Source organism: Giraffa tippelskirchi, chromosome 12 (assembly GCF_054371585.1).
Source record: "Giraffa tippelskirchi isolate mGirTip1 chromosome 12, T2T-mGirTip1v1.2.pri, whole genome shotgun sequence".
Lineage (NCBI taxonomy): Eukaryota > Metazoa > Chordata > Mammalia > Artiodactyla > Giraffidae > Giraffa > Giraffa tippelskirchi.
The window spans coordinates 18082498-18099256 of NC_137286.1; the positions used below are offsets into that span (position 1 = coordinate 18082498).

Consider the following 16759-nt stretch of genomic DNA (forward strand, 5'->3'; position numbering starts at 1 on the left):
TTTTCCACAAAAAAAGTCAGCTTTCAATAAAACCTAGCAGAGAAAATATGTTTGCCTGAGGGGGAGAATATTTTTCACCTTTATAGGCACTGAAATTGAATCTGTTTTACTCACAAGCTATTGTTCATAGCTGCTGTCATAAATTTTAAAGGTTCAAGAATATACTTTTCAAATGAAACAATGACCATTATTCTACTGAGATCCCTCAATATATCCCCAAAGAAAACATAGCACTCTACATTTTCTACCATCATTTTATGTACATGATTTTCTTGATATGGGAAAAAGAGAACTTACACACTACCAAAAATAAATACTGCTTCATTTTTCAAAGATTCAATAGAGTTTGGTTTTACAGGGAACTACAGCATAAGAGACACACGTTCAGCCCAAAAATCTACAAGGAAAATAAAATAGTGGTGCTGTGCTTTCAAGGAGTGCCTTGGACTGCAAGGAGATCAAACCAGTTAATCAAAAAGGAAATAAATTCTGAATATACATTGGAAGGACTTATGCTGAAGCTGAAGCTCCAATATTACGGCCACCTGATGTGAAGAACTGACTCAGGATGCCTTGAAAGATTGAAGACAGGAAGAGAAGGGAATGACAGAGGATGAGATGCTGGATGGCATCACCGACTCGATGGACAAGAGTTTGCACAAGATCTGGGAGTTGAGTGATGGACAGGGAAGCCTGGCATGCTGCAGTCCATGGGTTTGCAAAGAGTCAGACACGACTGAGTGACTGAACAACAACAACAAAAGTGCTTGCAAATACAAAAGATGTGGAACACAGATTTGGAGCGCCATGGGGTCACAAAAAGTTGGACAGGACTGAGTGACTTTCACTTTCACTTTCACAATTGGTCCAGAGATGAACAAAGAATGCATTCAAGAAATGAGAAACACTAAACCAAATTTCACAGGAAGTGAATAAACCAGATAGACTAGTTCCCTCTAAAAACGTTTTGGCCAAAGTCAGAAACACCAATAACATCAAATGTTGATAAGGCTGTGGAGCACAAAGAACACTCATTCATTGTCAGTGGAATGCAAAATTGCACAGGCATTTTGGAAGACAGTTTGTCAGTTTCTTACAAAGTTAAACATGCTCTTACTGTGCAATCCAGCACTCTCCTTGGCATTTATTCATATTAAATGAAAATTTATGTCCACACAAAAACCTTCATGTGGATGTTTATGGCATCTTTATTTATAATTGCCAAAGCTTTGAAGCAACCAATTTGTTCTGTAGGTGAATAGATAAATAAACTATGGTACATCTACATAATGAAATGTTAATAAGTGCTGAAAAGAAATGAACTCTCGAGCCATGAAAAAACATGAAGGACACTGAAAACCATATTACTAAGTGAAAAAAAGGCAATATAAAAAGCCTACATGTTATGAATCCAATGATATGACATTCTAGAAAATGCAAAACTATGGTGATAGCAAGAAGTTCAGAGGTTGCAAGGGCTTGAGGGAAAGAAGGAATAAATAGGTGGAGCATAGAGGATGTTTAGGGGGGTAAAACTATTCTGTATGTTACAGTAATGGCGGGTCATTTTTTGTCAAAAGCCAGAGAAGGTGCAATGCCAGTGTGATACAGTGTGACATAGACTTCTGTGACAATGACGTGTCAGTGTAGATTCATCCACTGTACCAGGAGCATATAGGAAATCTCCCTACATTTCACAGAATTTTGCCATGAAACTAAAACCACTCTAAACAAATAAAGACTACTTATGCCAATTTTTTAAAGACACAAAAGAAAAAAGAAGAATACATTTTCTTTCAAAGACAAGACAACACTGTTTTAATTTCTTAAAATTGAAAACATTAGTATTTTCTACCTGTAGTTCTCACAATAAATTTGAAGTTGTATGATAAATTATCACAGGTATAATAGTTTGGGAACTATATTTCTAGAAACATACTTGAATTTCTTGTAATTTTCCTCTTTGTTTGTAGTAGCAATAGCCCAAGTTTGGCTTGCATAAGTTTAAGAGAATGATTTTTTTTTACATGAGTGAGGGAATATAGAAATTAAAAAATCTAAAAAGAGTCTGGAGAATAAAAACCTAGGATAATCATACCTTGACTATTCTAAATCACTAAGCAGAGTTTTTAGGATAGGTGGATAGCTTTCATCTCCTAATTACCCAAGTAATATAAAGCAAAATTCTACACAAGTGAGATAAATGCCTAATTTGGATAGCCCAGCAAACATTGAAATCTGGTTGTCAATGTCTCCCAGAATTCTTGTCTGTTTTTCTCTTTGCTTCCATCTCTGCTCTGATATTGATTATTTCTGCTTTTTGCCTAACATTCTATTTTTGAACAACTATTCAAAGATAGAAACCAGTAATGCAAGAGGGACTGTACAAGCTACTTTCAACTTTCAGATGGATAGTTTCCCTGTCTAAAAGTTATCACAATTGCTTTCCCCGAAGAACCAGCTCTCATTGTTTTATGAAAGGTCTTCATTCTGCTATGCCTTGCACTCATAGACTAACGCTTGCAACATATTATTCTTTCATGCTATACCTGGATGCCTATTGTAAAGCCTCTGAATGATTGACAGGTGCCGGCTAGACAAGTTTCTATGTGGTAAACCCTAAACCATATTTAGAAAGCAGTAAAAAAAACACTGCTAAAAATGTTTTGCCTCTTTTAAGACTGATCAAGCAGTTTAACTGATAAATCCTCCCTTGACATAAAAGAACAAAAACTGTAAATCTACTATATATAATTTTATTGTGAAGCAATAGTGTTATTTATGTTTTGACAACACACTTTATTTCCTTGAAAAATAGGAGAAAACTCTAAATCAAAATGCTTATTTTATAGAAGCAACGCCATTCAGCTGACTAATATCCTGCCGCTTACTAAGGGGAAAATGTTGAAGAGTGATGCATCCGACTTCTTCAACATCTGAACAATAACTAAGAATGTGAGATGACAAAGTATATTTCTCAAAATTTCTATATATTCAGCTTCATAATGGAGCAAACATATATTCTCTGACAATTGTATCTTTTAGTGATAGAAAGTATAAAACTATTTTTGAAGAGGAGTAGCAAAGAATTTATGTTTATCTTCATATTATCACATTAATAAATACCTACTAAATTCCTAGCAATACACAGACTGAGAAATTTGAACTTCAGACACTGATAGTTAGACAAACTGACAATGTACTCTTTTTGACCCCGCATGCATGCTAAGTCGTTTCAGTTGTGTCTAACTCTTTGCAAGCCCATGGATTGTAGCCCACCAGGTTTGTCTGTCTATGGGATTTTCTAGGCAAGAATACTGGAGAGGTTTGCCATGCCCTCCTCCAGGGATCTTCCTGACCCAGGGATCGAACCTGTGCCTGTTACATCTCCTGCACTGGCAGGCAAACTCTTTACCATTAGCTCTACCACTAGTTCCTCCTCAAGATTAAGGTCATAGAGTAAGAAATGTATTTAGTGTAGGTAACTTATTCTGCAACAAAAATATATGGATAGAACTTGGAAATTTTGAGTATATAAATACATTTTAATTATTATTTATGTAAAGTTTCCCTTCCAATGACACAGCATAATTTTTATGCTACAAATCAAAATGTCTACAAGTCAGACCTCTAGAATGTTTCCACTGTGCTATAATTCTTCAATGTATAATTTCTGAGAAAATAAGGGCTTTGGAATAGTATTGAAATAACATTTCTTGTGATTACAGGTTGCAATAATGTGTCATAGGGTAAATAAACATACGTGTGAGTTTAAATGCTGTGGTATATTACTTATTTTGTTGATTTCTTCTAAAGAATATGAGAAGCTTGGTATAAACATAGATGCATATTAAGCATATATATATTCAACATAGACACTGACATCAGAAAACATTAGACAATGATATCAGAAAAGAATCAAGTCCCAAAAGAGAGAGGAGGAAATAATGTATGTGTGTGTATGTACGTACAAAGGTACTCTCATAAATAAAATGTTCTGTCCTATCATGAAATTTTTTTTCTAGATGAAAACACCAACAAGAATATCTCAGATTTCTTATTTAAAGAATACTGACCTATGTACTGGGCAAGTCTTTCAACAAGATATTTATAAAATTATATTCCATATTATCTGTATAGATGTTTTTAAGTTACCTTCCAGAAAACCAAAGGCATAAGGTTAAATCACAGCCCTAAGGAACTTTCTATGGGGGACTAAATAAACTGAAATAAGATTGAAGGTTTCTGGTAATCTGACTTGCCACAGATACAGAATTTAAGGAAAGTAAAGCAATGATTCTCAAAGTGTTGTCTCCAGATCAGAAGAGTTAGCATCCTAGAGGATCTTGTTAGTGGGTGTGACTACTAAGGTCCTATTTCAATTCTACTGAATCAGAAAAGCCTAGGGCAGGGAAGGAAATCTTTATTTGATCAAAGCTCTTCTGATTATTCTGAATCACCTTAAAGTTTGAGAACTACTAATCCCAGGGTGACATTTCTCAGAATGTGTCATTAGCCCCGGAAAGTATCAAATAGTATTCCAGGGAAGAAGAAAAAAAAAAATTCTAGTGAAAACATAAAACTTTGGGTGAAAGTTAAACAGGTTTCTTTACCATAAGCTTTAATGTGATCAGGGTTACATTAATGTGATACTTTTGCCTTAATACCTCAAATTTGGTTCTCCAATCAACAGCATTAGTATCATGGGGACAGATAGAAATGTACATATCAAATCCTATCCTAAAACTACTGAATTTGAATATGCAATTTTATGTACAGTAAGTCTGCAGAGCATTGTGCTGAAATGTGAATTAAGGGATATTGCCAAGTACAGATATGTGCAATCTGCTAAAAATGCATTGGAGACAATAGTAAGAAAATCTGAGCCAGAGATGCATGTCCATCATGTGGTTAGAAATCATTAGTGTCTTGGATGATCTGGGTTACAAAAGGCAGAAGAAAAGCATCTGCTTCTGTGGAATTCTTTTTCACTGTAATGGAGTGAAGAGCTGGGGTTAGAGGAAGAGGATATCTTAAACATAACTAGAACAGCTGTTTTCAAAGATTTAATGTTGTCTTTAGGCACTGTCAATCAGTCAATCAGGAAGTAATCATCTTAGTCTATGAACATAGGAAAAGGAGATATGGATGAAGATAGCTGATTTAATAGAGAATATTTAAAATCTCTATTTATTAAACATATTGACTTTAAATTTCAAAATCATAGTAGTTTACATTGAAAGAATGGTTCCAAGGAAGAATTTCAATAGCTTTGGAATTAATGCAAAATGAAAACTTTTCAATAATAATGTGATCACATCCAGTGGTTTCTTCCTTAAAGCCACACAATATTTTCCTCAGATTTCCAAGAGGGCATCAGTTGGAAGGTCTAAAATTACCAGCATTTATGAATAGCTAAGATATTAAAGCAAACATTAAGAAATCAGAAAGAAGATATAATTGTCGTATGTTTTACACTGCCTATATATTCTAGCAATATTCATAATTTGTGATAACATTAGAAGCAAAAATGTAAAAGAAAATAATTCATTTAATTTTTATAAAATGTCTTTATGAGATTAAAAGTAACTGTATTTTGGAAGTTTTGCCTATTTGGATAAAAATACCAGCTATTATAGTAAAAGTGACTCACAACTGTGAACCCAATAAGATGCAATTTTATTCAGCTATTAATTTAAAACTATAATAACTTTCTGAAAAACAGAAATATCTAGAAAGTAATCATTCTTCATACTATTATTAGAACATAATGATGATGCTATCTCACATAGTAGTGATGCAGATATAGCAAAATATTTTCAAGTAGAATTATATTATAATAAAAACATATAATCTGTTTAATGGAAAATAGTATTTTTCTTTTTATTGGAGTGTGGAAATTAAAGCACTTAATTTTCACATATTAACTGTGTGTTTAATTAAAGCTAGATAGCTAGTGAGACAAAGAAATAACCAGTATTAGAGTTTATAACATATAGATCCAGATAACAAAATAGAAATCTTGTTTCAGAATGCAGTGGAAATTCTGATCATGGTTAAATTTATCATACACAGAAGAATCATTTAAAAGTTACCCTTTTAACATGATAAGACTATGTTTATTAAACACTTACCTTATAAAAGACTTATTGAAGGAGACGACTGTGATTTGGGAAGCTGGTGCCTGTTAAGAAAAAACCAGATGCTTTCATGCATTCATGCCCTCTGCTCTCCCCTTTTGGCTTGAAATCTTTCTTATATTTCCAAAGAAAAAGGTTTATTTCAGGCCCATTTCTAAAAATACCACTTATGTGAAACCCCTGCTGCGTGAAGCAAAAAAAAAAAAATCATTAGTGGAAGAGGTGTCTTTTCCTGCTGACTGCAAATGCAGCTTCCTATGTTGCTTTCTTAATGACCTTGGAAACTTCAGGCATCATGAGACCATAAATACATATATACAATTTTTTTTTTTTGGCTCCATGTGTGAACTTTGGCAAGAACAGCTTCTTTTTATCTTTAGATCCCCAGGACCTACCATACTCCTCCTCTGTAAATATCAGAGAATCAAAGCAGGAGGAACCCTCTGCTTTATACAATCCAGACATTTTATTTAGAAAGGTAAAGAACTAGAGTTGGGATTCCTTAGTCTAAATACAATCAATTATTTATTTAGTAGAATTATTGAACTTGAGGTCATTTAGTACTGCAGTTTTTTGTTTGGGATTTGTGGACTCAATTTAGCTGCTATAGTATTGGAAGTATCCACATTAGCTTTAATATTTCAAAAGGCCTAAACATTTGCACAGAGTAAGCAAAATTCTACGAGTCTTTATTTTATCTGAATTTATATGAATTATGGTGAGTTTGTGGAGGCAAGTAAACTCCTGCTCATGCTATGTGAGTATAGCATCCAACTCTTTGTGATCCCACAGACTGTAGCCCACTGTACTCCTCTGTCCAGGGGATTCTCCAGGCAAGAATACTGGAGTGGGTTGCCATTGCCTCCTCCAGGGGTCTTCCCCACCCAGGGATCGAACCAGTATCTTTTGTGTCTCCTGCACTGGCAAGTGGCTTCCTTATGAGACTTTGAATCATTTAATATATGTAATTTAAATGTGCATACATGCATGTATGTATAGGATTTACATTGAGAAAAATTAAACGATAAATTTAAAAATTGGAAATTATTTCTCTTGTGTTAAATGATGTGTCTAAGTTAAATATCTAGTGGTTAAAAGGTGAAGACAAACACCTGACATTATTTCTTAATCCAGTATTCATTTTCTGGAATAATAGGGAAGTTTTTTCACTTCAAGGTAGCAACTACATCAAGGCAGAAATTGTAATAGCATTGCCTTTCAAATTGAATAAAGTAACAAAGGTAAAAAGTTTTAATTTATATTCTCTAAATAGTAACTAGGCTGTAGAAATATATAAGGCAATTATCTTTAATTGCCTTGGAGAAAAAGTATTTAGGATGATAGAATAGGTTACACGCCCAAGGCAAACATTCATTCCTATTTAAACAACTGTTATTATTAGTTTTTATTTTGGGATAATTTTAGATTTACATAAAAACTGTGAATACAGAAGTTTTCAAGTACTACACATGCAGTTTCCCCTATTATTAACAACTTATATCAGTATGGTACGTTTGCTATGCTTAATTTTAATAGATTATTACTTAAAATTCCATGATTTGGATTTCTTTGGTTTTTATATAATGTCCTTTCTCTATTCTAGGATTCCATCCAGTTATCATAGTATATTTATCATATGTTCTTAAGCTTCTCTTGGTTCTTCTTTACAGTTCTTTGTATTTTTTGAACATAAGTCCTGTATCATATCTTTTTTCCAGTCTGTGGCTTTTTATTTGCTTAGTAATGGCTCTTATAGAATAAAACTTCTTTATTTTAATAAAGTTTAACTTATTAGTTTTCTCAAAGATAGTATACTTAATATTCAAAATACATGAAGAATGAATATATTAATAACCCAATGGTAAAAAAAAAAAAACCCACAAGCAATCCTGTTAAAAATAGGCAGAGGATCTGAATAATTTTTCCAAAGAAGACATGCAAATGGTAAACAGGTACATGAAAAGATGCTGAGTATCACTAACCCTTAGGGAATTGCAAATAAAAAACACAATGAGATGTCACCTTACATCTGTTAGAATGGCTACAATCAAAAAGATAAGAGACAAGTGTTGGAAACTGTATGAATTTTTTCAAAAAATTAAATATTGAACTATCATACATTCCAGCAATTCCATTTCTGGGTATATATTCAATAGAATTGAAATCAAGATCTCAAAGAGATAGCTGCACCCTCATGTTCATTACAGCATTGTTAAAATAGACAATTATAGATACCTAAATGTCTGTGGGTAGTTGAGTGGATAAAGAAAATGTGGTATATACACACAATGCAATGTTATTTTTGTACGTGTCCTCAGTCGTGTCTGACTCTTTGTTACCCCATGGACTGCAGCCTGCCAAGCTCCTCTGTCTGTGGAACTTTCCAGGGAGGAATACTGGAGTGGGTTGGCATTTCCTTCTTCAGGGGATCTTCTTGACCTGGGGATCAAACCTACACCTCCTTCATTGACAGCCAGATTCTTTACCCACTGTGCCACCTGGGAAGGAAATTCTACTATATGACATCATGGATGGACTTGAAAGACATTAAGTGAAGTGAAATAAGTCAGTCACAGAAGAATACATAATTCCACTTGAATGAGGTGCATAAAATAGTCAAAATTATAGAAATATAAAATAGAATAGTGGTTGCCAAGGTTTGAGGGAGGGGGAATGGTGACTTGTTCAATGAGTAAAAAGTTACCATTAATCAAGGTGAGTAATTTCTAGAGATCATCTGTGCAACATAGTATCTATAGTTAACAATAAGGTATTGTACATTTAATTTGTTAGAGGAAGCAAAATATGTGTACTTGCAAGACAGAAAAGAAGTATAAGGGAATTGCAAAAATCAATAGCACCCACAAAGGCTGTGAAACATGAAAGTATTTGAGAAATAGTGAAAATCCTAGTCATATAGTTATAGAAAGTGATGGTTTAGGAGGCTGCAAAGATGATTGAGGGTATGTTTTGGAAGAGCTTCTATGCTATGATCAGAAATTGGGGCCTTTTTTCCATCAATTGCTAAAGGACTAATTAATATGTTAGGGTATATTGGCACAATATTTGTGCTATGAATGTAATTTTTAAGCTTTATCTTTAAATATTTAAAAATAATACTATAAAACAATAGTCTACTATCCATTACACAGATAACAAAATTAGAAAGAAGTCTACATTTTGCAGCTTCAAAGTTCTATCTCAGATTAGTGATGGTTTATTAAATTACAGATCATACATCTTCAACAAGAGGGATAACTTTGGGAATATTTGCCTCATCAGCAATCTATTTATCAAATTTGGTTTCTACTTGTCTTACTAATGAAAAGATGACTACTTTAAACAACAAAGGCTGAAAATTATTTAAGAGATTTGTATGATGTGCTGTAACAAGTAAACTAAAATATAAATATACATTGAAATAAAGACTCTGATTGCATTTGACTACACTAGAATATTTTGGGGTGATGAATGCAGCCAGCAACTAGATTAGAGTTGGCTCCTGTCCATGAATACAGTTGAGAGCCACTTGGATCCTCCCAGCAAGGACTCTATTTCGTAATTAGCATAGACAATATTTTGGCTGTGTGCATAGAGCTTGAATTTGGATAATATTCTGATAAACAATCAGAAAGATTATATTCAGCACTATTGTGCTATTTTTAAAAAGCCTAATAAAACATCATCTTAATGAAGAATTATTATTCGCAAGTGATCCCAAATAAGTCACACAGTATTTGTTGTCTTAATATTGGTAAAAATGGTATATAAACAAAATAACATACACTTAAGTGAAAGAAATTGTAATAAATATAGCCTTATGCCTGTGTTATTTATACCCCTGGTTTAAAACATGACCTATATTTATTCCTCCTTCCTCTATTCTATTTTATGGTCATAAAATTTTGATATATTCTAATCAGTGGAGATATGAAATAATTAAATAAACAATGAAAGGTAAAGCATGTCAGCTAGCGATAAATGGCATGAAAAAACAAAAAACAAAAAAAGGGTAACAGTTGTTAAGGTACACTTCTATGAGGTAGAAAGGAAGAAGTCAGAGGAATGAAGTCTTGACTGCAACGGAGACTGGAAGAAAGCAGCCATCCATGTAAACATGGTGAACGGTGTTCCAGACAGAACTATCAAAGGAAAAGCTCATGATGATTTGTATATTATCTTCGAGGAAATGCAAGGAAGCCACCAGGAGTTGTTTACCACGTTTTCCATAGTGTTTCAAAAACCCTGACCTCATTGTAGGAACTCAATAAATGATTTGATGACTCATCCCATCATTCGAGAGCTCAGGGAGTACGGGGAGGAGTGTAGGGGATTTAGTACAGAAGTTCCAGAGGGGATTTATAGGCTAACTTCAAAAACCTGTGGCTTAGTCTGAGAGAAACGGGAAGTCATTAGGGCATTCAGAAAATATAAATAACATCAACTGACATATGTTTTAATAGGACCTCCTCGTGTTGTGATTTTAGAGACTTAAGAAGAAAAGATAAGCTAGGAGAGAAATGATAGCCTTTTGGACCAAGAAAGCTTCAGTGGATGTTGTAGAAATGGTAAGATTCTACACGTGCTTTGAATATGTAAATCGTAGGACTTATTAACAGATTTATGAATGTGATTAGAAAAGAGTCAAAGAGGACACCAAGGTTGTCACATGAGTATCTGTAATGATGTTATAAAGCATCCATAAGCATTATATCTACTGTTAGATATAGTTCCCTGTGCTATACAATGGGACCTTGGTTATCCATTTTCAATTTAGCAGTGTGTACATGCTGATCTCTAACTCACTAACTATCCCTTCCTTCCACCCTTCCCTGCTAGCAAGCATAAGTTTGTTCTCTACGTCTGTGAATTTGTTGTATGGCTGAATTGCTCTTCTGTGCACCTGAAATTATCACAGCATTGTTAATCAGCTGTACTCCAGTGTAAAATAAAAAGGTTTTAAGAAAAGAGTTGTATATACTGAGATGAGGAAGACTGTGGGAAGAACACATGGGGAAGAGATGTAGAACAAGGAGTTTGTTTGGGAATACATTGAGTTTGAAACGTGTGTTAGACAATTTATGAAGCTGAATGGACAACTATAATCACAATGATGAATTTCAGGCAACAGTTCTAGACTTGGGAGTTCTTAACATACATGGTATTTAAAGCCATGTGATGAGATCATCAAGACAGTGAGGGTGTGAAGGAAATATCCACAACTGCACTCCGAGGCACACTGATAGCCAAGAGATCAGGAGATGAGAAGGAACCCATGAATGAGATTATGAAGGAATGGCAAGTGAAATAGAAAGAAAACAGAAAGGAATTTTGGCCAGATCACGTATTGAGGAGAACATGATGAAGTCAATACATCAATAAGATGAGAGATGGTATGTCAAATAAATTGAAAACTGAAAATCGATATGACAGGCATTGGTGATTTGGACAAAAGTCTGCAAAAGAACAGCGAAAACAAGTCTAATTAAGAAGATTTAATTCAGAACAAGAAGAAAAGAATTATAAACAGCAAAAGTAGACACATCTGTTGATAAATTTTGCTTTGACATTAACAGAGACAGCGGGCGTTATCTGGAGGGATATGTGTGCTTCAGGTTGTGTTTGTTTTAAGTAGGATAGTGTTACATGATATTTACATGATCCTGACAATGATTCAACAGAGTGGAGAAGTTGACAATGCAGGATGGAAAGGGAGCACTTTGATACAGTGCTGTACTTGAATGGATGACGGGTTGTTCATAAATATGGATGGGCAACTTCTCCGTAATAGCAGAAACGAAGGCAGAGAGAGAATACGGACAGATTGGTAATGTGTGAAAATCATCTCTTCTTTTTCATCTTTTATCAGTGAAACGGAAAAGATTATCCACAAGGGGTGAAGGAGGAAGCAGGAGGTGCAAGAAAATTAAAGAGAGGAGAAAAGAGGCAACCATGTTCATATAAGATTGAAAACATGAACAAACTAGGAAATTAGACTTACTAATAATTAGACTTACTAATAATACTACAGGCTCGTGTAGGTTTGTGGTCATTAAGTTAAAATGAGATCAGTGGACACAGTTTTGTCTTTTTCCCCAAACACGTTCAGCTACCTGGTATGGACATGGAGAAGACGCTGGGCTGAGAATAACCAGGATTGGGGCAAGAATTTGTCACAAGTGAACAATATATTCCCTGTGATATGCATTCACATATAAATAACTTCAAAATAAATAAATAAATAAATGCCCAGCCATGTGCACATATATATGTATAACAACATGGGGGGCTTCCTGGCGGTCCAGCGGCTATGACTCTGAGTTCCCCGTGCAGGGGGCCTGGGTTCAATCCCTGGTCAAAGGAATGAGATCCCACATGCTTCAACTAAAGACCCTGCCTGCCACAAGTAGAACCCAGAGCAGCCAAATAAATAATATTAAAAAGTAAAAGATCCTGTTTTTGTCTACTAATTTTAAAATTAGAAACAACATATAAACTACTCTTGTTTTGCCTGTGTAATCTCAAGTAATCCTATTTAAAATGCCATAGACAAAGACAATTTCCTTGTACACACTGATATTTCAATTATTGCATTTTTAGCAAGAGTCGAATATCAGTCTCTCTGTCTCTCTCTCCTCGTCCCTCCTCACCCACACAAGCACTTTTCTGTGTTTACATGGGATAGGGAAATAAGCGGTGCCTGGTCAGGCATCAATATAACTGCAGCTCGGAAGTCATCCTTGTATCTTCAAATCTCAGAACTACAACTCCTTCTAGTGGAAGTGAGTGGTTTCTTTTACCTAGAGAGTGATGAAAATGTACCTTTATCTTCCATTGGAGGCAAGGTCACTGTTCATTCAGCATTTACAATAAAGATTTTCCTATCCCCCAAAAGCTACTTTGACAAAATAGATGGAAGGTTTCATTAAAAAATATAAGACTCATCCTGAAAAATGAAACAAAAATTTTTAAATATCTCATTTTGACAGTGGGTTCTCATTAACTGGTAAAAAGCAATTTCATGAAATTTATGACAGATTCCTTTGTAATAATGTAAAATCATTAAATAAAAATAAAGAAAACACTCAGCAATGAGCTGGATGGAGTTGAAAGTGATTTACATAGTTCACGTTCATGCTTTTCAGTACCAAACAGTTTTGAGAGTCTACCTACTTTCAAAAACCTTTCTGAGCAACTCCAGAGAAAGAATTATTTTTAGAAAAATGTGCATGTGCTAAGTCACTTCAGTTGTGTCTGACTCTTTGCTACAATGCGGACTGTAGCCCGCCAGGCTCCTCTGTCTGTGGGATTTCCCAGGCAAGAATACTGGAGCAGGTTGCCATTCCCTTCTCCAGGAGATCTTCCCCACCCAGGGATTGAACCCACGCCTCTTATGTCTCCTGCATGGGCAGGTGTGCTCTCCACCACTAGCGCCACCTGGAAAGCCTCTATTAAGAAAAAATGGGTGGAATTATTGCATGTCTATAAAGTGCATTTTATTAGAGAGTTGAGAGTGTGGAGTTATCCTTTGAACTTACCATTAACTGTTACTGAACAACTTCAGAGTTAGGGTCTATCCATATTTACCACAGACCAAGAGGAGGAAAGTGGGACTTGGTGCACGTCCTAAGTGTTCATGGTGGTTGCACTCACAGCTCTCATTTCTCTGTCAATATTTATACAACTGTTTGAAATGTGAATTCCATTTCCTTGCAGGAATATCCTTTAGCTTCAGACAACATCCTTTTCTCAAACTGTAGGTCTAGATGCTCTGTGTCTGCCAAAAAGTTTAGCACTTGAATAAGCTTCCAGGATTCACATATTTCTTCGCAACAACTTTTTCCATTAATTCAGGGGAAAAAAAATGTTTTAGTTTTTAAAAGACTTTAAATTTGGGACAGTCTTCAGGAGAATTCTTGGAGTTTTCTTAATTTGGGGCTTCTGAAGGATAAGTCTTAGATTAGAAACCTTGCTACACTAAGATATTTTCCTCCAGGAACTTCTATTATTTCGGTTTTTCAATGGCTGCCACTATACTGACATTCAAAGTTTTGATATTTCCAAAGTTTTTCCTCTTATGTACTCAGTGTATTAGAATAACACACGCGTCACCCTGATATCTCTCTCCTCTCCTCACTCTTTTCATCTACCAATTTCTCATTTTAAGTAGTACCTGTCAAAGTTGATAACATTTAAATTACATTCTGTAAAAATATTCAATTCTTCTATGAATGCTTTATAGGTTGACTGAAAATACAGACAATGCTTGCATTCTATTTTTTTTGTAGTAAACAATTTTTAAATAAAGGTTCAACAGTAGGTAGAATTATTTTTCCTTCTTTAAAGATAAAATTTCATAGCCGCTATTCCAATCAGTTAATCATTGCCAGTATGCAGGTAAAAGTAACTTGTATTTGTTATGTAGTCATCAATATTTCAAAACTCATGCAATGTTAAAACATGATTTGCAAAATATATTAATTATGGCTTTTTCTTATATTTTAACTTAACTTTATAGCTTTCCTTTTACTTTTCACAAAAGAAGCAAATGCTATATATGTGAAATACAACCAAGTGGTGATTTAATTTAGTTTAGTTAATGTATTTTATTTTTTGTTTTGGAAGATATTACTATTGAAGCCCAGTAATTCTGTATTTTAACGTTTACCAACTAATTTTTAGGTGTGCCATATGATTTTAATTTGGGGTTTGTTTTATTGCAAAATCATTTTCAGATATATATTTATTATCCTAAGTTATTCATTTCTTTGATTATCATATTTGTTTTGCTAACTTTTTGTCAAGGCACAATGAGTAGTGAATTTTCAAAATAATTTTATCCTTGAAAATGCCATTTTTTTTGTTGCTAGAGTAACAGAGCCTCATACTTACCTGATAGTATAATGGAGTATACAATTCTTGGTCCATAAAAAGACTAATTTCAAATTTTGAAAAATTTTGCTCCAATGTCTTCCTGTATTCAATGTTTCCGATTTATCAGGATAGTCTTATATCAGTCCTTTGTAAAATACATATTTCCTTTTTCTACATATTCTTGCTAAAACTTGCTATTTCTTGTCTTTTTCAGTTCAGTTCAATTCAGTCACTCAGTCGTGTCCAACCCTTTGCGGTCCCACGAACTGCAGCACGCTAGGCCTCCCTGTCTATCACAAGCTGCCAGAGTCCACCCAAACCCATGTCCATCGAGTGGGTGATGCCACCCAACCATCTCATCCTCTGTCATTCCCTTCTCCTCATGCCCCCAATCCTTCCCAGCATCAGGAACTTTTCCAATGAGCCAGCTCTTTGCATCAGGTGGCCAAAGTATTGCAGTTTCAGCTTCAACATCAGTCCTTCCAAAGAATACCCAGGGCTGATCTCCTTTAGGATGGACTGGTTGTATCTCCATGCAGTCCAAGGGACTCTCAAGAGTCTTCTCCAACACCACAGTTCAAAAGCATCAATTCTTCAGTGATCATCTTTTTTTACAGTCCAACCCTCACATCCATACATGACCATTGGAAAAACCATAGCCTTGAGTAGATGGACCTTTGTTGGCAAAGTAATGTCTCTGCTTTTTAATATGCTGTCTAGGTTGGTCATAACTTTCCTTCCAAGGAGTAAGCATCTTTTAATTTCATTGCTGCAATCACCATCAGCAGTGATTTTGGAGCCCCCAAAAATAAAGTCTGACACTGTTTCCACTGTTTCCCCATCTATCTGCCATGAAGTGATGGGACCGGATGCCATGATCTTAGTTTTCTGAATGTTGAGCTTTAAGCCAACTTTTTCACTCTCCTCTTTCACTTTCATCAAGAGGCTCTTTAGTTCTTCTTCACTTTCTGCCATAAGGGTGGTGTCATCTGCATATCTGAGGTTCTTGATATTTCTCCCGGCAATCTTGATTCCAGCTTGTGCTTTCTCCAGCCCAGCATTTCTCATGATGTACTCTGAATATAAGTTAAAAAAGCAGGGTGACAATATACAGCCTTGGCATACTCCTTTTCCTATTTGGAACCAGTCTGTGTTCCATGTCCAGTGCTAACTATTGCTTCCTGACCTGCATACAGGTTTCTCAAGAGGCAGGTCAGGTGGTCCGGTATGTCCATCTCTTTCAGAATTTTCCACAGTTTATTGTGATGCACACAGTCAAAGGCTTTGGCATAGTCAATAAAGCAGAAATAGATGTTTTTTTGGAACTCTCTTGCTTTTTTGATGACCCATCGGATGTTGGCAATTTGAGCTCTGGTTCCTCTGCCTTTTCTAAAACCAGCTTGAACATCTGAAAGTTCACAGTTCACGTATTGCTGAAGCTTGGCTTGGAGAATTTTGAGCATTATTTTACTAGCGTGTGAGATGGGTGCAATTGTGTGGTAGTCTGAGCATTCTTTGGCATTGTCTTTCTTTGGGGTTGGAATGAAAACTGACCTTTTCCAGTCCTGTGGCCATTGCTAAGTTTTCCATATTTGCTGGCATATTGAGTGCAGCACTTTCACAGCGTCATCTTTCCGGATTTGAAATAGCTCAACTGGAATTCCATCACCTCCACTACCTTTTTTCGTAGTGATGCTTCCTGCCAATCATTTTGAAAGGAAACCCCAGTAGATTATTGGTGGAAA

The 16759-nt window shown here is 35.1% G+C and overlaps 1 protein-coding gene across 1 annotated transcript in view; it reads right to left on the bottom strand.

Moving 5' to 3' along the window:
* Positions 1 to 16759, bottom strand: part of LRFN5 (leucine rich repeat and fibronectin type III domain containing 5) — a 984773-nt gene that overhangs the window by 673521 nt on the left and 294493 nt on the right. Inside the window, exon 4 of the transcript XR_014070506.1 lies at positions 6135 to 6184. The gene's annotated coding sequence lies outside the window, so the exon portion shown is untranslated. The remainder of the gene's footprint in view (positions 1 to 6134; positions 6185 to 16759) is intronic.